Below are 20,076 nucleotides of genomic sequence, written 5' to 3' on the forward strand. Positions count from 1 at the left end.
TTCAGCAAAGGAGGTTGTCTTTGATTTAAGCCACTAGTTTTGGGGTGGTGGTTTGTTATCCAGCAAGAATTAACTAAAACAATTAAACTAACATAATTTTTATCATTTATTTATTCATCCATTTTTCAGTTATTTATTAAGCAAAGCACCTGCTAAGTGTCAGGGTTGTTCTAGTTGCCGGGTATTTAGCTGCGAGGAAAACATTTTTCTCTTGGAGGTTGTACTGTAGTGGAGAGAGAGAGAAAGAGTATAAAACATAAATACTGATGTCTAATGCTGGAAAGGAAAATAAAAAGGGTACTGGGTAGAGACTGGATCAGAGACCTCAGTGAAATCAAGGAGCAAGTCAAGTTGATATCTGGAACCAGAGTGTTCCCGGCAGAAGGGAAGCAAGTGCAAATGTCCTGAGGCAGCATGTGTCTGGTATATCCCAGGGAAAGCAAGGAGGCTGAGGTGACTGCAGTGAAGTGGGCAGAAGAGAGAATGATAGGAGGTCTGGTCAGAATGGTTGCTGGAGGCCAAGTTACAAAGGCGTCTGCATTGCCTTGTGTGTGAGATGGGAAGCCATGAGGGGGTTAATGAAGTAGTGACTTAGTATGACTTAACGTTTAGAAGGACAACTGATGAGGACCTTTATTATATGCCAGGTATTGTTCCCACACTTAACACTTAATAACTCATTTAATCTTCACAACTGTGTCAAGTAACCTGTAGAAATACAGTACTATCATTTTATTTCATTGTAAATTTTTATGCAATCACATTGTACATCCAGCAAATGATACTTCTTAGTTTTCAATAAATGTATTTGAGTTTAAAAATCAGTTAAGAGGCATCAATTAAATAATAGTATACAGTTATGTAAAACACTGTGAAAGTGGTAAGTAAGAAGACTGAAGCTGGAGGACCATTGGTCTAGGGTAGCACCTCCCAAAAATTCATATGCATTCAGTTTACCTAAAGAGCCTGTTAAAGTACAGGTTCTGATCCAGCAGGTCTGGGGTGGGCCAAGATGTTGTGTCGTTAACTAACACCCAGGTGATGCTATGCTGCTAGTCTGTGGACTCAGCTTCGGATCTTAGATCCTGTGAACCCAGGATCTAAGAGCCCGTCAACTGCTTACCCAGATCCATTAAACAGGTGAAGAAAATTAGGGGAGAGTCAAGGTGAACCCTGGTCACTTGGACTCTGGTGCAACATTCATTGCATATAATGCTAAGTCATTTGATCATGTTGGTGCAAAACATTCATCAGTGATGCATCTGAAGAAACTTCCAGGGTGCCTCTATTTTCCCACAGGTGCTGAACCAGAAAAACTTTAAAGCCACTTTTAAAAACACAGATCCTTCAAACTATATAATTGGCATCAGCTTCTAACAACTATTTCCCTTCTGTTGAATGAAAGAAATTTCCTCCGGTCCAAACCTGCAATATATAACTTGAACTAATGCAACAAAATCTTGACTCTCCTGCCTTTGAAGGGATTAGTTAGAACAGCCATTTCTTAATTACTGTTTAGTCAAGTCTTTTAATTCCTAGCTCACCTTATTGGATCAGATGCCTTCAGATGGGAATAAAAACTCTGATTTCCCTGTTAGACAGCCGGACCCAGACACCTCGTAGCCACTGAACTTGTCGGCTAAAACAAGGTGACAGTCTGACATTACACTGCTCGCTGCGGTAAAAGTCAAGCAGGTATTCGTGTTCCACAGCTGCCACGTCTCCTTCATAAAATATTCATTCACACGATGTCATTCTTTATTCAGCTGCCAAAAATGAAATAGTCGAGGAACCTTCAAGTCATCAGGATGTAACGGTTGTCCACACAGACACACGGCAACGCATCTGCCATTAATCGGGAGTGCGGCTGGGACAAGGGTCCTTGCCCTTCTGTCAATACTTTAAAAAATGACTAGGAAAAAGTTGTCTGGCTATACCTTCAGACCACCTCAGCTTTAATCGTATGTTGGAAAGAAACATATTTTAAATTGTGGTAAAATACATATAACATAAAAAAATTAACCATCTTAACCAACTGAAGTGCACCGTGTAATAGTGTTAAGTACATTCACATTGTTGTGCAACCAATCTCCAGAACCCTTTTCATTCAGCAAAACTAAAACGTGGTAACCATTCAACAGCATCTCATCTCCCCTCACCTTGGCCCCTGGAAACCACCATGTTTACTTTCTGCTTCTATAGACCTGACGGCTGTAGGGACCTCACACAGGTGGATTCTGCAGTGTTTCTCTTTGTTACTGGGTTTTTTAACTTAGCGTAGTATCTTCAAGGTTCATCTGTGTTGTAGCGGGTATCAGAATTTCCTTCCTTTTTAAGGCTGAGTAGTATTTTATCAGATGTATATACCGCATTTGGTTTATCCATTCACCCATCAACAGACATTTCTGTTGCTTCCACGGTTTAGCTATTGTAAATAATGCTGATATGAACATGGGTGTATAAATATCTCTTTGAGACTCTACTTTCGATAATTTGAATAAACACCCAAAAGGGAGGCTGCTGAATCAGGTGGTGGTCCTATGTTTTTAATTTCTAGAGGGATTACCAAACTGCTTTCTATATGAGCTGCAACATTTTACATTCCCACCAACGAAGCACAAGGGTTCCACTTTCCTCACATCCTCACCAACATTTGTGTTTTTTAATTTTTTTTTTATTATTGAAGCATAGTCAGTTACACTGTGTCTATCTCTGTTATACAGCATAATGTTTCAGCCATACATATACATACATATATTTGTTTTCATATTCTTTTTCATTATTACAGGTAGGTTATTACAAGATTTTGAATATAGTTCTTGGTGCTATACAGAAGAAATGTGTTTTTAAATCTATTTTATATATAGTAGTATTTGCACATCTCGAACTCACAATTTTTCCTTCCCCACCCCATTCCCCTCTGTAACCATAAATTTGTTTACTATGTCTGTGAATATGTTTCAGTTTGTAGATAACTTCATTAGTGTCTTCTTTATTTTCTTTTGTTTTTGATTCCATATATGAGTGATATCATATGGTATTTTTCTCTTTCTGGCATATTTCACTTAGAATGACAATCTCCAGGTCCATCCATGTTGCTGCAAATGACATTATCTTATTCTTTTGTATGGCTGAATAGTACTCCATTGTATAAACATACCACAACTTCTTTATCCAGTCATCTGTTAATGGACATTTAAGTTGCTTCCATGTCTTGGGTATTGCATACTATTGCTGCTGTGAATATTGGGGTGCATGTATCTTTTCAAATTAGAGTTCCCTCCAGATATATGTCCAGCAGTGGGATTGTTGGATCATAGGATAAGTGTATTTTTAATTTTTTTACTGTTTTCCATAATGGCTGCACCAAACTATAGTCTCACCAGCAGTGTAGGAGGGTTTCCTTTTTCCACACCCTCTCCAGCATTTATTGTTTGTGGACTTTTTAATGATAGTCATTCTGACTGGTATGAGGTGATACGTCATTGTAGTTTTGATTTGCATTTCTGGTAATTGGCGATATTGAGCATTTTTTCATGTGCGTATTGGCCATTTGTAGATCTTCATTGAAGAATTGCTTGTTTAGGTCTTCTGCTTATCTGTTTGCTTTAAACTGATAGTCATATAAGCTCAGACACATCCTAAAAAGAGCAAAAAAGGAAAACAGTCTACATTTTTGTGCTCCCTTCACCCACCTTTAATGATTTTCATGTCCTCTTTCCCATCTTCATGTTTATTCTCTTGCAACTCATTGTAGCTACTGCACTTCCCATTTGGGTTTTCTCATTTCTATAGGGTCCTGCTTCTCTTCTATTTAGAGTAGAACTTTCAACATTTCTTTTAGGGTAGGTTTAGTATTGCTGAATTCTTTTAGTTTTTGCTTGTCTGTGAAGTTCTTTCTCCTTCGATTCTATAAGATAGTCTTACCGGTTAGAGTATCCTAGGTTGCAGCTTTTTCTCATTCAGAACTTTGAACATATCTCGCCACTGCCTTCTGGCCAGTAGTGTTTGTGTAGAGAAATCAGCTGAGAACCTTTATGAGGGTTCCTTTGTAACTGTTTTTCTCTTGCTGCCTTTAGAATCATTTCTTGATCTTTAACTTTGGCCATCTTAATTATAATGTGGTTTGGTGTAGGTCTGTTTGGATTCTTCTTGTTTGGGACCCTCTGTGCTTCCTGTACTTGGATAGGTGTTTTTTTTTCTTTAGGTTTGGGACGTTTTCAGTCATGATTTCTTCAGATATCTTTTCAATCCCCTTTTCTCTTTCTTTCCCTTCTGGGCCCCTATTATGCATAGATTGGCACGCTTTATATTATCTCCTATGTCCCTTGTATTGCTTTCATTGGTTTTCACTTTCTGTCTGCTGTTCTGATTGGGTGACTTCTGTTGTCCTGTCTTCTAAGTCGCTTATTCATTCCTCTGCATCATCTAGTCTGCTCCTGACTACTTTTCGCTTGGCTCTTAGCTCAGCCATTGAATTTTCTCCTTTTAATTGGCTCCTCTTTATAGTTTCTAGTTCCTTTTTATAGTATTCTGCATTTCTATTCATAGTCTCTCTTGTTCCCGTCAGTGCTTTTATCTCCCCCTTTTTGAAGTCGTGATCTAGTAGACTGTCGAGGTCTATTTCATTTTCTGTTCTTTCAGGAGACTTCTCTTGTTCTTTTGATTGGGAGTGGTTCCTCTGCTTCTTCATTTTACTTGTATTTCTCTGACTCTATGAATTTAGGAGCATCAGTTATCTACCTGGTCTTGAAGAGCTGGGTTTTTTTTGAGTTGGGTATGTTCCTGTGCACATCTGATAATTTTGTCACAAGGGCTGTTTTTAGAATTGATGGTTGCCATGTCTTTCTTATGTGTGTGTTGGCTATTAGCCCTCTGACTGGGGGAGTGGCTTGTGTTGTGACCAGAGCCTGCCCTGGTGGTGGTTGCTGAGCGTGGTGGTTCCTTTTTGTTCTGTGGTTGTCAGAGCCCTGATGGGGGCCAGGTCTTCTCCTCTGTTGTTGGAACAGAGGCTTCCAGACCCATTTCTGAGCTGCAGTGTGCAGTGCGTGGGGTTGGAGTGCTTCAGCCAGGAAGAAAAGCCACCAAGAATACCTCTGCAGGATACGGTCACGGGGCAGTGCCCTCCATGGCAGTGTCCGTCATGTGTTATGTGGGCTTACAAAGTACTCTGTTGATGTTGCCTGTCCCTGCCTCAGCTGGGGGAGTGTTGGCAGCCCGCTCTGGTGTCCCCCAGGCTCTGCACCCGCGGGGCCATTAGCATAGGTCTGCCAGCATCAGGCACCATGACCCACTGCAGTGAGTGTGCAGTCACACACCTGGATCCATGGTGTGCCGCAGGGTCATCGCAGACTTCAGCCCCATGTCTGTGTGCAGTACATGGGCCGTACTGTGCCGTAATGTATAGCCAAACCTGCCATTGTGAATCCCTTCCTGTCCCCACCAACCTCCCGGCTGAAGAGGGGGCATCACTGCGTGAGAGCGCTTTTCCTCCTTTGCCACTCCCTCCCCACAGGATAGGTCCCGGACCGATTTCCTTGTTTTTTCTCCTACTGGTTTTTGTGAAGAATCTCCTTATATTTTGAAGTAAGAGATTATCTGCCTAAATTCAGTAGGTGTTCTGTGCGAATGGATGGGTCTGTAGATACAATTCTTGGTGTATTCATGCGAGAGTGTGTCCTTCTGTTTTGCCATCTTGGCACTGCTTTTGTGTGTGTGTGTGTGTGTGTGTGTGTGTGTGTGTGTGTGTGTGTGTGTGTGTGTTATAGTGATTGTCCTAATGAGTATGAGATGGTATCTCAATGTAGAGAAAGGAACATTTTTTAAAAGAAACAAAAGCTGATGGAGACAGCGAGGAGGGTATGAGTTTAGTGTTTCACAAAGACCACGCTGGCTGCACATTAGGCAAAAATCACAGCCCCACCCTTGAATATCTCATAGTCCAAGCAAAAAAGAAACCAAAGCTTTACCTGGCCAAGGACTTTTGATTAATCGCAGCTACTCACTTTGCCCTGGCCTTAACTCTTACAGATAGTCAACAATTCCTAGGGAAGGACCAGGGATTTATTCCAATGCAGCAAAGAAATCAACTTAAATCACCCTAGCAGTGAGGGAAGAAAAACATGATTTTCAAATAACGTCATGTCATTGTTACTACTTTTCAGTGTTTTGTAGGTTAATTTATTGTCTTAATGAAAGAAAATCCTCCCTGATTCCTCCTTTAAGTTTCAAAGAGTGTAAACATATGTCTCCCTTGCCCCCAACAAGGGAACACAAATGAAGGGAATTATGAATTAAAACTGTATCAGTTAGTTATTGGCAGAATAATGCTACACACAGACATACACACGCAACCAAATTCATTGGCTTAGAACAAAAGTAACTTATTCTCATGGGTAAGACTCAAGTCCTCTGGGGCACGGTTACTCTAGGCACTTGGCTGGGCAGCAGGGAACAGGTTGCCACCCTGGAGTGGACCAGAGGATACTCGGGTTTAATAGGTGTGACCTGCCAGTGACCTGTCCTGCATTCTCATAAATTTCTTCTGTTTGCTGATGATGCTCCAGTGAGAGACCCTCTGGAAGCTTCTAACATGAAAACTCACAAATCTGGCATGGTTTTATAATCTAGGAGTCTATTAAAAATAAACTAGGGACTGTAACTGTCCAAGGTTCCTTTGTGTTTTGGTGGTGTTTGGAAATTATTCCCAAAATACATTTTGGAGTTAAATTCCCACCTTCTTCCAAAAGCAAATGATTTGGTGGTGGTATTAAACATCAAATAATTCCCTGACAAATTGTTGATGTGTGCGTCCTGCAGACCCAGCTGTGTGAACAGTATTGCTGGTGAGGAAATGAGAATGTCTTGATGCCTTACACAGCCCAAGCTGCAAAACTAATATTGCTGTGTTCATTTCTTTCTATTTCCTTCTGTTGTTCATGATATTGGAGGCACAGCAGCAGGAATGTGACAGGAAGGGAATATTTAAAACACAGAAAATGGCTTTCTCCTCTCGTATGTCAGTTCATTTGTGGGAATCTGTCAGCCACTGGCATCAACCCTCATCTTTGGGTTCTCAGTGTTGTTCACGCTTCCTAAAATAAAGCTAATATACTCAGTACACAGCGTATTAAATTCTGCAGATTTCACCTGGTTGAACCCGGGTATCTAGCGACACTTCCCTCCCTGGAGTGCACACTGACTGCCTTCAGGGACCCTGTCCACTTTATTCATCCTTCTGTCCGCTATTTTGCACACTGTAGGTATTCAAAACATATTCACTGACTAAATAAACGAATAGTGGCCGCATACCACCATCTCCACTTTGCAGCTCTTTCGGCCTGTTGAGAAAGTTTCTCACTCATCCGAAGAGTCACTGACTATGGAGAAGGGGTTTTAACTCTCTAGCTGGCATTCAGGGCTTCCCACCTTCCAGCTGTACGAGTCCTGCAGCCGCCCTATGCTGGGGGCTACTCCATGGAAACCGTCCAGGGTAGCAATTAAGGGTCAGTGCTGGTGTCCTATTTGGTCCTGGTTCATATCACAGCTCCATTACATTGGCTGTGCTGGTTTGAGAAAGTTTCTTGGCCTCTCCCACCTACTGGAGAAAGTAACAAAACCTGCAGCTGGTCCCTGTGAGGATGTAATGTGTTAGTCTCTGCACAACCAGTATGTTGAACAGGAATAAACGTGGTCATCATCAAAATGCAGCTTTTATTTTCTCCCGCTGTCCTTTCCAATTTTCTTCTTTTTCTTTTTTTTTTTAATATAATACAGTTTTACACCAATACTGGCAAAAAAAATTTAGGGGCCACATTGGCGTTCTCAACCTACTAGACCAGACCAGTTTCAGGTTTGGGAAGTAATTGGAAAGTTTGTTTAGGTGGCCAACAGAACCTAGTCTTTGAGAACATGGGCTCCAAAGAAAGATTGAGTGCAACAAGTTACTTAGGGTCACCATGCCTCCGTTTTCTCATCTGTAAAATGAGTTTAGTAATAGTATGCTTTGCATGAAGACTGAACGCGTTAATGTGTATAGAGAACTTAAAACTGTATGTGGGACAAGACAGACACTTCACCATGTTAGCCGTCACTTCCCCCGGTGGAGGAGCATTTCTTTCCCATATGTGTTCTTTTGTTCTCTCTTGTGCCCACACATTCTACACCAAAAATAATGATAATGACAGTAATAATTTAGTAATAACACTAACGACATGTAAACTGCATTTACTATGTCATTCACTCTGCTAAGTGCTTTTCATACAGTTTCTCTTTTAATTTTCACAACACATCTGTGAGGTAGAAAGAATTAGCTGCAAGTCTGATTTTTTTACAGCAGAGGTAGGAAACTCTACATGGTACCAAAATGCAAGTAATGGATCTGGGATTTGAAGGCTGGTTTCTCTGATTCCAAAGCCTCTGTTTTTAATCTCTATGCTCCATTGCTTAAATCTTCAATTACAGATAATTTTTAAAGTAAATTACAGTATAGCCACACAAGGGAACATGTACAGTTATAAAAAGTAGTGTTATAGAAGTATGATTATTTAGATGAAAGAGAGACAAGGTATAATCTTTGGAAAAGAAATAGGTTGCAAAAAGAATGTATATTCTGATAGCATTTTTCTTAAAAAATGCCAAGGTGTGTGTACTCAGAAAAAAATACAAGCTGTTTATAAAAACGTGAACGATTATTTTTTTCTCAGTGAGGGGTTAGGGTATTATCTTTTAAACTATTTTAAAAATAAACATGTGTACATAGGAAACCCATTTTTCTTTTTCTGTTGAAGTACAGTCAGTTACAACGTGTCAGTCTCTGGTGTACAGCACCATGTCCCAGTCGTGCATACAGACCTAGTTTCATTTTCATTAAAGGTTATTACAAGATATTGAATATAGTTCCCTGTGTTATACGGAAGAGATGTTTTTTCTTTTTATATATAGTGGTTAACATTTGCAAATCTCAAACTCCCAAATTTATCCCTTCCCACCTACTTTCCCCCAGTAACCGTAAGACTGTTTACTATGTCTGCAAGTCTTTCTATTTTGTAGACGAGTTCATTAGCATCCTCTTTTTTGTTTCTTTTTAGATTCCACATATGACTGATACCCTATGGTATTTCTGTTTCTCTTTCTGGCTTACTTCACTTAGGATGACAACCTCCAGGTCTATCCATGTTCCTGCAAATGGCATTATTTTAATCTTTTCTATTGCTGAGAAGTATTCCATTGTCTAAATATACCACAGCTTCTTTATCCAGTCATCTGTCAATGGACATTTAGGTTGTTTCTATGTCTTGGCTATTGTATATAGTGCTACTATGTAGTTCCCCATGTATAAGTCTTTCACCTTATTTTTATCTTTTTTTTTAAACATTTTATATTGATTTTTAATAATTTTACAATGTTGTGTCAAATTCCAGTGTAGAGCACAATTTTTCAATTATACATGAACATACATATATATATTCATTGTCACATTTTTTTCGCTGTGAGCTACCGTAAGATTTTGTATATATTTCCCTGTGCTATACAGTATAATCTTGTTTATCTGTTCTACATTTTGAAATCCCAGTCTGTCCCTTCCCACCCCCCACCCCCTTGGCAGCCACAAGTTTCTGTTCTATGAGTCTGTTTCTGTTTTGTATTTATGTTTTGTTTGTTTTTGGTTTTTTTAGATTCCACATATGAGCGATCTCATATGATATTTTTCTTTCTCTTTCTGGCTTACTTCACTTAGAATGACATTCTCCAGGAGCACCCATGTTGCTGCAAATGGCGTTGTTGTCAGTTTTTATGGCTGAGTGGTATTCCATTGTATAAATGTACCACCACTTTATCCAGTCATCTGTTGGTGGACATTTAGGCTGCTTCCATGTCTTGGCTATTGTAAATAGTGCTGCTATGAACATTGGGGTGCAGGTGTCTTTTTGAAGTAGGGTTCCTATATATATATGTCCAGGAGTGAGATTCCTGGGTTATATGGTAAGTCTATTCCTAGTCTTTTGAGGAATCTCCATACTGTTTTCCACAGTGGCTGCACTGAACTGCATTCCCACCAGCAGTGTAGGAGGGTTCCCTTTTCTCCACAACCTCTCCATTTGTCATTTCTGGATTTTTGAATGATGGCCATTCTGACTGGTGTGAGGTGATACCTCATCATAGTTTTGCTTTGCATTTGTCTGATAATTAGTGATATTGAGCATTTTTTCATGTGCCTATTGATCATTTGTATTTCTTCCTTGGAGAATTGCTTGTTCAGATCTTCTGCCCATTTTTGGATTGAGTTGTTTGTTTTTTTCTTATTAAGTCATATGAGCTGCTTATATATTCTGGAGATCAAGCCTTTGTCGGTTTCATTTGCAAAAATTTTCTCCCATTCCGTAGGTTGTCGTTTTGTTTTACTTATGGTTTCCTTTGCTGTGCAGAAGGTTGTAAGTTTCATTAGGCCCCATTTGTTTATTCTTGCTTTTATTTCTATTGCTTGAGTAGATTGTTCTAGGAGAACATTTTTGAGATGTATGTCAGATAATGTTTTGCCTGTATTTTCTTCTATGAGGTTTATTGTATCTTGTCTTATGTTTAAGTCTTTGATCCATTTTGAGTTGATTTTTGTATATGGTATAAGGGAGTGTTCTAGCTTCATTGCTTTACATGCTGCTGTCCAGTTTTCCCAACACCATTTGCTGAAGAGACTGTCTTTATTCCAATGTATTTTCTTGCCTCCTTTGTCGAAGATTAGTTGACCAAAAGTTTGTGGGTTCATTTCTGGGCTCTCTGTGCTGTTCCATTGGTCTATATGTCTGTTTTTGTACCAATACCATGCTGTCTTGATGACTGTAGCTCTATAGTATTGTCCGAAGTCTGGGAGAGTTATTCCTCCATCCTCTTTCTTTTTCTTCAGGAATGCTTTGGCAATTCTAGGTCTTTGATGCTTCCATATAAATTTTATTATGATTTGTTCTAGTTCTGTGAAGTGTGTCCTGGGTAATTGGATAGGGATTGCATTAAATCTGTAGATTGCCTTGGGCAGTGTGACCATTTTAACAATATTGATTCTTCCAATCCAAGAGCATGGGATATGTTTCCATTTTTTAAAGTCTTCTTTAATTTCCTTCATCAATGGTTTATAGTTTTCTGTGTATAATTCTTTCACCTCCTTGGTTAGATTTATTCCTAGGTATTTTATTACTTTGGGTGCTATTTTAAAGGGGATTGTTTCTTTATTTTCTTTTTCTGTTGATTCATCATTAGTGTAAAGAAATGCAACTGATTTTTGAACGTTAATCTTGTAACCTGCTACCTTGTTGAATTCTTCGATCAGCTCTAGTAGTTTTTGTGTGGACCTTTTAGGGTTTTCTATATACAGTAACATGTCATCGGCATATAGTGACACTTTTACCTCTTCTTTTCCAATTTGGATCCCTTTTATTTCTCTCTCTTGCCTGAGTGCTGTGGCTAGGACTTCCAAGACTATGTTGAATAGGAGTGGTGATAGTGGGCATCTTTATCTTGTCCCAGATTTTAGTGGGAAGCTTTTGAGTTTTTCACCGTTGCGTACTATGCTGGCTGTAGGTTTGTCATATATAGCTTTATTATGTTGAGATACGTTTCCTCTATACCCACTTTGGCGAGAGTTTTTATCATAAATGGGTGTTGAATTTTATCAAATGTTTTCTCTGCATCTGTTGGGATGATCATGTGGTTTTTGTTGAAAGGACAAAGGTTTTTGTCTTGTTGATGTGATGTATTACATTGATACATTTGCATATGTTGAACCACCCTTGTGTCCCTGGGATGAACCCCACTTGGACATGATGTATAATCTTTTTTATGTGCTGTTGAATTCTATTTGCTAATATTTTAGTGAGGATTTTGGCATCTATGTTCATCAGTGATATTGGCCTATAATTCTCTTTTTTGGTAGTGTCTTTGCCTGGTTTTGGTATCAGGGTGATGGTGGCTTCATAGAATGAGTTTGGGAGTATTCCCTCCTTTTCAGTCTTCTGGAAGAGTTTGAGAAGGACTGGTATGAGTTCTTCTTTGTATGTTTCTAGAATTCCCCAGAGTCTTTCACCTTCTTGATCAGATTTATTCCTAAGTATTTTATTGTTTTGGATGTGGTTTTAAAAGGGATTGTTTCTTTACTTTCCTTTTCTGATATTTCATTGTCAGCGTAAAGAAATGCTACTGATTTCTGTATGTTAACCTTCTTTTATCAGCTCTGGTAGTTTTTTGTGTGGAGCTTTTAGAGTTTTCTATATCTAGTATCTTGTCATCCACATATAGTGATAATTTTGCCTGTTCTCTTCCAATTTGGTTCCCTTTTATTTCTCTTCTGGTCTGATTTCTGCGGTTAGACTTCCAAAACTATGTTGAATAGAAGTGATGAGAGTGGGCATCCTTGTCTTGTTCTATATTTTAGTGGGAAGGCTTTCAGTTTTTCTTCATTAAGTATTATGCTGGCTGGGGGTTTGTCATAAACAGCTTCTATTATGTTGATTATATATCCCCTCTATACTCGCTTTGGTGAGAGCTGTTATCATAAATGGATGCCTTTTTAAAAAATCACTTATTTTCATATATTGCTATGATGAAAACGCACGTAGCCACATAGAAGCATACTTCAAAGAAATATTTCATAAGATTGGAAAATATTCATGATACAGTGGATACACTATGAACACACTCTTCACTATGATCCCTGTTTTGTTACTTCTTAAAAAGAAATATTTTAAATATTACTAAGAGCAAAAATATGTGTTGGAAATCTCTGGATATGGAATTCTGAGTGATTTTTATTCTTACACTTTTTTTAGTTTTCTAGAATTAATCATAGGACAAAAATAAGAGCTAATCCTGAGTGTGCTTGTGTATGTGGGTATACTTATTTTGTGCTGGACAATGTCCTAAATGCTTTCCATGCTTATGTCGTTTAAGCCTACCATGGAGTAGATACTACATACACATTTTATACTTGAGAAAACTAAGGCTGAGATTAAGTAACTTGCTCAAGATCATGCAGCTAATATGTAACAGAGCCAGAACTTTAACTCAGACCTGTAAGAACCAAAAGCAAGTCCTTATGAATTGTATTAGTCAGGGTTCTCCAGGGAGAAGGAGAAATGTATTATAGAAATCGGCTCACATGAGTATATCTGTAAGCTGGAGAACAAGGAAATCTTGTGACGTAATTCATCCCAGTCTGAAGGTCCGAGAACCAGGAGTACAAATAGCAGAGGGCAGGAGAAGATGGATGTTCCAGTGCAAAGAATGAATTCACCCTTCCTCCTCGTTTTCATTCTGTTCAGACCCTCAGTTGATTGGCGAGGGTCATCTGCTTTACTCAGTCCACCAATTTCAAATGCTAATTTCTTCCAGAAACATCCTCAACACACACACGCACACACCCAGAAATAATGTTTTACCAGCTGTCTGGACATCTCTTAGTGCAGTCAAGTTGACACACAAAATTAACCATCACAGATCCTCTCTTGTCACCCACATGCATCTCCTAAAACCATACTTAATCATCAAATACAGATAATGGCAAGGCTGTAACCCCACCTACCACGATACAGTCAGAGTGCACACAACTGACACTGCGCTAAGCCCCTTCCCAGAAGGGGAGGGGAAGTCCTTGAGCGATGGCTACTCTTCTCCTGATGTTCCATAACTTAAACATTATGATTTTAAATTAACAGTATTTAAATATTGATATGAAGCTGATACATCTTATATGATAAAAGAATGAGGAAAGAAAACAGATATTTGCTTAATATATGTGTAAAGACATATATTCATAATAAAGTAAAGCAGAAGTATTCATGGCCATCAGTCCTAATTTCTCTAAACAGTTATGTGGTCATAACTGGTATTTTTAAGTACCTCCTTCTACTAGCGATTTTGTGTCCCCTTTGCCTTCAGCAAGTCATAGTTGGTCATAGTTGGTCATAGTTCTCTACCTAGAGGACTGACCCAAATCTTCATTCCTGAAGGATCTGGGCCATTAGTAGTTCTGCCTGGTTAGAGTGGTTGTAGTTTTCCACTGACCTTAATCACAGGGCAACGTAATACTACGAGAAGCCCTAAGGATCTCCTCTGTTCCAGACCTACCCTTCCTTGCCTCCACTGTGGAACAGTAGTCCAGGTTCCCCGTGGCAGTTCAGGACAGTCACTCCAGCCAACACTGTAACTCCATTCTTAGCCTATGAACGACACGAGGGTCCAAAAGTAGCCGGGTGGCAGTTTAAACGTCCAGTTCAAGGAGGAGTCATTGTTGGGTCTCCTGGTAGAAGCATTCCTCCTTCTGGAACTGCTCTACCTCAAGGCCAGCAGAGCATAAACTCCTGAGAACAGGAAGCAGAACTTCTGCTAGCTGGTCACTACATAGTGGCGCCACTCTCATTTCTGCCCCTTGATTCCTGGAACCCAGGATCCTAACTGTCAGAGAAACAGCACTTTAAATCAGATGCTGACTCTGAGGGCACATGCAGTCTCCTAGAGAACTTAGATTAATGGTGACCTGACTTGACTGAGCTTCCTGCCAGTTTTCTCTAAGGGACGCCCAGACGGCGAGTGAAACACTGTCTGGGGTGTTTCTGGAAGAGATCAGCGTGTGAATCAGTAGACGGAGCAGAGAGCATGACCCTCACCGTTGCAGGTGGACATCAGCCAATCCACTGGGAGTCAGAATAGAATCAAAAGGCTTTGGCTTCAGACTGAATTGCACCATCAGCTTTCCTGGTTCCCTGCAGACAGCAGACTGTGGGACTCTGCAGCCACCGTAGCTGAGTGAAGCAATTCCTATAGGTCTCCTCGTAGAGATCCGTATGTGTCCTTGTGGTTGTGTTTCTCTGGCAAACCCTGCCTCGTACCCGGAGGCTGGGAAGTCTAGGATGAAGGCGGCAGCAGGTGAAGAGTCTGGTGAGAGCCCATGTTTTTATTACATCCTCACCCAGCGGGAAGCAGAGAGCAGAAGTAAGCTTTGGAATCTTCTCTTGTAAGCGCACTGACCCCATTCTCATGGGCTCTGCCCTCATGACCTAATTATGCCCCAATGGCCTCACTGCCAAATACCATCCGATAGGGGGTTAGAATTTTAACATATTAATTCTGAGAGTACGTAAGTGCACAGCAGGGGGAGAGTCGGGGGGGTTGAGCTCTAGACAGAGTGCTGATGACAGTGAGTGATGTGAGAGGCTGTGTCTGTGTCTGAGTAATTAGTACGCCCCCAAGTGCACGTCAGACAGCAAGTCTGCTCCGGGGACTACGTGGACAGGGGCTGAAACATATAAATCTACTTTGGAACATACCAGTTAACAACTGCGCACACATCCTACTACAGGTGGTCATTTTACTAGGACTTGCGTCCCTTAATCTGCATAGACTTTTGAGTGGGTGCTAAGATTTCAGATCAACTCTGACAAGCGCTCGTCTGCAGCGTTTCTCTAGTCAGTCAGCTGAACAGTCGTCTATCAGGGAAACGCACTCCATTCTCCCCTCAAAGGAGAACAATCTAATGAGTGGCAGATTTTTTTTTTCATATATGAGAAATATTTAAATTGAATGACACCACCTTAATTTCAATCCAGATTGTGTGTTATTTTTATATTGTTTGCAAACCACACAGGTGCCATTTCTCAAAACGGGTTGTAACGTGATTAGTTACTCATCAGTGATTAAGAAAACTTTCCTTGTCTTCCTTCCTCTACATACAGGTTGACATTCATTGTAATAGAGCATAATTTTGAGGCTTGGTTTTTAAGCCTCCTAATTGTATGTGCAAAATACATGATATGCTTCCTGTAAACTGAATAATGGAAACAGGAAATGTTGATTTATCTCAGAATAAGACAAACATCATCATGCTTCTCCTGTTTCCCTGGAAAGTGCAGGGAAAATTATAGCACCTAAAGTGACCAGAAGTAAATCCATCAGCACTTCAATTAAGGAAAATGCTTGGATTGAGACATGCAGTGACTATCCTACAGTTCTAGCTGGCCTAGATGATAAGAATCCTTCCATCCATGCAGTTCTCTGCTCTTCTCAAAGTTCTTTCTTATCATCCTGTGGTCCTACGTTCAACATCAGAGAAATGGATTTTTATGTCCATGTTTTATAGAAATAGAAACTGACATTCTGCATGATGAAGGGGTTCACTCAGGGTCACATAGCTGATCAACGATGGAGCTGAGAGTCAGGTGGAGGTATTCAGAGTGGAAGTCCACAGCTCATTTTGTGCCCCCAGTCTCCCTCCCACTTTAGATGGGGTAGATACAGTAACAAACGGGACACATCCAATTACAAGTGACAGAAAAAGCTAGCCCAACCCGGCTGAAGCCAGAAGTGAGAGTCAATGCCCTAAGTGATTTTAGAGGCCACAGGTGAGACTGCTCTAACACAGACTGAAGTTGGTCGGAGGCAGAAATGCTATCATCACACATGAATTTCTCCCCATCTTTCAGCCCTGCCCCTGGCTTTACTGGCGTTAGTCTCAGGTTCAGAGCAGGGGCGCCCAGCCAGTCCAGGGCAGAGAGCGGACACACTTCCTGCTGAGACTGGGTGACGTACCTGCCCCCGCACCAGTCACATTGGCCAAGGAGGTGAAACTGTGCAGGCTAGCCAGAGCTAGGACTCCGTCCGAACCAGGGAAACTGAAAATGGAGGACTGAGGATGCTTGCAAAGAGGATGATGGATGGAAGATCCTCAGAAGAGCAGATACCCATCCACTGCAAAGTTACGAGAGACAGACGCCCTTGTCTGACCCCTGCTGACAACCCCAGGGTCTTTTTTTTTTCTTACTTTTCTTAACTAAAGCATAGGGTAAGCAGTGATTACATTGCAAATATGAAAACTTATAATTGATCAACTAACCTGTTACCCTTTCTGGTTAAATACCTTTCAGTTATGCTACTTTGCTGCACCCTTCTCCCTATCACGCTTCTGGAACAGGAAGCGGCCTGATCTGGGTTCAGATCACAGCTCTGCCACCTTCCTAGACTTGGACAAGTTAATCAACCTCTTGGGGCCATGATCCTTTTTCTCCATTTATAAAGTAGGGATAAAAAAGAATACTCACCTCACAGGGTTGTTGGGAGAATGAGGGACGATGCACAGAAATGAGCAAGAATCCATGCTCAGCGATGTTTCAGGCGGCGGTTGTTATCAGCATCCACAGCTGATGGACACAGCCCCTCACACTGAGTAAGTGATCAGTGAATGCTCTTTCTTTGCTCCTTCCACCCTGTCCAGGCCTCCTCTTAGCTGGTGTTCCTCTGAGACCCAAGGAAGGATAGATGCAGACTTTCCCACACTGCATTCAGGTCAATAAGCACAAAAGAAGCCATCACAGGTTGGTGTGTGTGAAGCCCCCACATCTGGCTATTGGACCACAGTGCTAATTGCTCACTAGAATGCTTTTAGAAAATAATGCCTTTCTTGCAAACAAACTTTGCACTTGGCAAAAAGAGAAATCAGCCTTGTACCCTGAATTGCCTGAGCTCTCCCCAGTCTGCAGGACAATGCTCAGAATGGAAACAAACATATAAACCACAGCCACAGAAAATGCAGAAGCCTAGATTCGGAGCACGCCAATTCAGCACCTCTGGGAAATTAGAAACATAGCCTCTTTTTAATTTAATCCCTCTTTGACTCTAAAGATCAGCTTCATTGGGCTTTGTTCTCAAGAAAAATAGAAGTCACAGTCAGAATTAAGTTTCCTGACACCCACGCGACTATGACCTTTGTCCCTACTCTTAACTTACAACTGTAAATTTGGTCATAAATGCTTGCATGCAAATGTTAAGCAAATGCTCTGGAGGGAAGAGGAGGCAAGGCAAGTTGACTGTGGCTGTCTGTGTCAGTCATATCAATGACCAGCTTGGGCTCATGGCGTTGACCTTTGAAAATCCCCATTGCCTGCACCACCAGGCACCTCCAATTAAGCTAGGTTTTGTGTAGCTGTGGGTGAATGTCAAGTGGATAAACAGACTTAAGGCAGGAATTGATACTGGATGCTCCCATATTAATGTGACAATATCAGGATGGTTTTGGTGGTGTTCTTAATACTCTATATGTACACAGAACTTCATGAAACACTTAACTCCTACCTTGTCATTCATGCTTTAAAATAACCCATTCAAGTTGTTCATTGTGTTCATTTTCTTGGAGATGGAAATTGTAGTTTGGTGAGGTTGAATTGAGTAGTTCATCGAGATTGAATGTAGGTTTGCACAGCTTTTAAGAAGGCAGGAAGCCAGCCAGGCAAAAGCAATATGGAGTCAGCTTTGTGTCATGATTAACAGAGTGCGTTTGGGAGTTGGGCTCCACCTGTGTGGTCTGCAGAATGTTACCTAACATTCTAAGACTCAGTTTCCACCTTCACGAATGATTATAGAGGCCTGCCAAGGAGTAAATGAGTTAATATGTGTAGGGCATTGATTCTAGTACTAAGTTCTCAGAAATGGTAATTATAAAACCATTGAGGTAAGTGTAGCTTTTAGTATTAGTTATTCTTTTCATTCTCATTCTGGAATTTTGTATGCAATGCAGTTTCTATAGCCAGCAACCTATGTGTATGGTCCCTAGTGTGAGCATTTTGTACAGAGAAATGAAAATAATTCTATGTCTCTAGTAAAAAATAGTCTCTTAAATTAGCTCATGATAATAGACAAGTTGATAGAGAAAAACCCACAGCACTTACATGATGATTGCATTTGAGACTAGGTTTTCTGGGATTATGTGTGTAGGTATTTATTTAATCTCCATTGAAAATTGTTTCCTTCCAGGATAAGCATGTTTGAAATAGCCAAAGAAATGGGCGTAGAGTCTCCTAGATTATTGACTTGAAAAAAGAAATGTTTAAATGTCGAACATCCTCCTGAAAACTTCCTGACAGCAGTGACAAGTTAAATTTTTCACACAACAGTTTGGCCTCTAAAACAATCAGGTGCGAAATGCCAGGAGTGATCAGGAGGGATGATTCATGACTCCCACACCTGCTCAGAGGTGGCAAGAACCAGCAGTGGGCGGCAGTTACATCAAAGCAGCCGTTTGCACTCTCCTCCTTCTTGGCCAATTAACTCTAAAAAAGACCTTTTGAGTTTGTGAGAAAAATGACTTGGGCCTAACTCTTGAAAATTTGCAGGTTGGCGTCTATGAGTGCATATTGGGATGTTCTGATCATTAGGCAAAAAAAAAAAAAAAAGAGGGAGAGAAATATACTGTAAATAAGTTGGCTTTTAAAAAGCTGGCCGTTTTTCAAGAGCCAGTTCATTGCTTATAGGGCTTCTCAAAGCACGGCACGCAGCTCACCTTTGCAAAATTCATCCAGGGCCCTTAATTAAGATGCGGATTCCAGGTCTTGCCTCGGATGTGCTAAGTTGGAATCTTCGTGCGCGGGGCCCTGAATCTTCATTTCTAAAAAGAACCCAAATGAGACTAATGCACATTAAATTACACTCACTGGTTTTGAAGCACAAAGTAGAGTAGACATTACCGCCAAATGTGCAGATCTTTTCTGATTATTCAGTTTTTTAAAAATCAGTGTTTGGCTAGATTTCAACTCAGAATCGCTCAGATCCTTTTCTAAATACATCCCTTCCCCTCGCATGCAGGGTCTCAGGCTCTCTCCCTGCGCCAGCTCTCAGTTGGGAAGACGCTCCGGGCTGTAGCAAGGTGTACGGCGTGGAGCGTCGAACCTGCTGGGCACCAGGGGAGTCAGAAGCTTTTCTTCCCCCCTGGTAGTAGTTTTCTCCTCTTATTTCTCATGTATTCACGGTCCTTGGCTCAGTCATTTAGAAAGTGGGATTAGAAATAAAATTCCTGAGTCTGCTTGTCATCATTTAAGCAAATCACTAGGCAAGCATGGTAAAATCTTTTAAGTGTGTTGAAAACCCACGTGCTTGTGAAACTGCACAGACACACAACGTTGAGATGTCCAATCATAAAATTTTAAAAATATATATTAGTAATTATATAGTATAATTAAGTCATATGATTGTATATACTTGAAAAAAAAGACAATTTTACAGCTCCTTCTTATTTTATCCAGCCAGTCCCCAGGGCCCCAAAGT

The 20,076-nt window shown here is 40.6% G+C and overlaps 1 long non-coding RNA gene across 2 annotated transcripts in view; it reads right to left on the reverse strand.

Moving 5' to 3' along the window:
* Positions 1-20,076, reverse strand: part of LOC141574068 (uncharacterized) — an 83,447-nt gene that overhangs the window by 4,208 nt on the left and 59,163 nt on the right. For both annotated transcript variants that reach the window (XR_012500676.1, XR_012500675.1), the window contains 2 exons: positions 19,316-19,420; positions 17,082-17,315 (listed from right to left, as the gene is read on the reverse strand). This is a non-coding gene — a long non-coding RNA (uncharacterized LOC141574068). The remainder of the gene's footprint in view (positions 1-17,081; positions 17,316-19,315; positions 19,421-20,076) is intronic.

The sequence above is a fragment of the Camelus bactrianus genome, chromosome 19 (assembly GCF_048773025.1).
Source record: "Camelus bactrianus isolate YW-2024 breed Bactrian camel chromosome 19, ASM4877302v1, whole genome shotgun sequence".
Lineage (NCBI taxonomy): Eukaryota > Metazoa > Chordata > Mammalia > Artiodactyla > Camelidae > Camelus > Camelus bactrianus.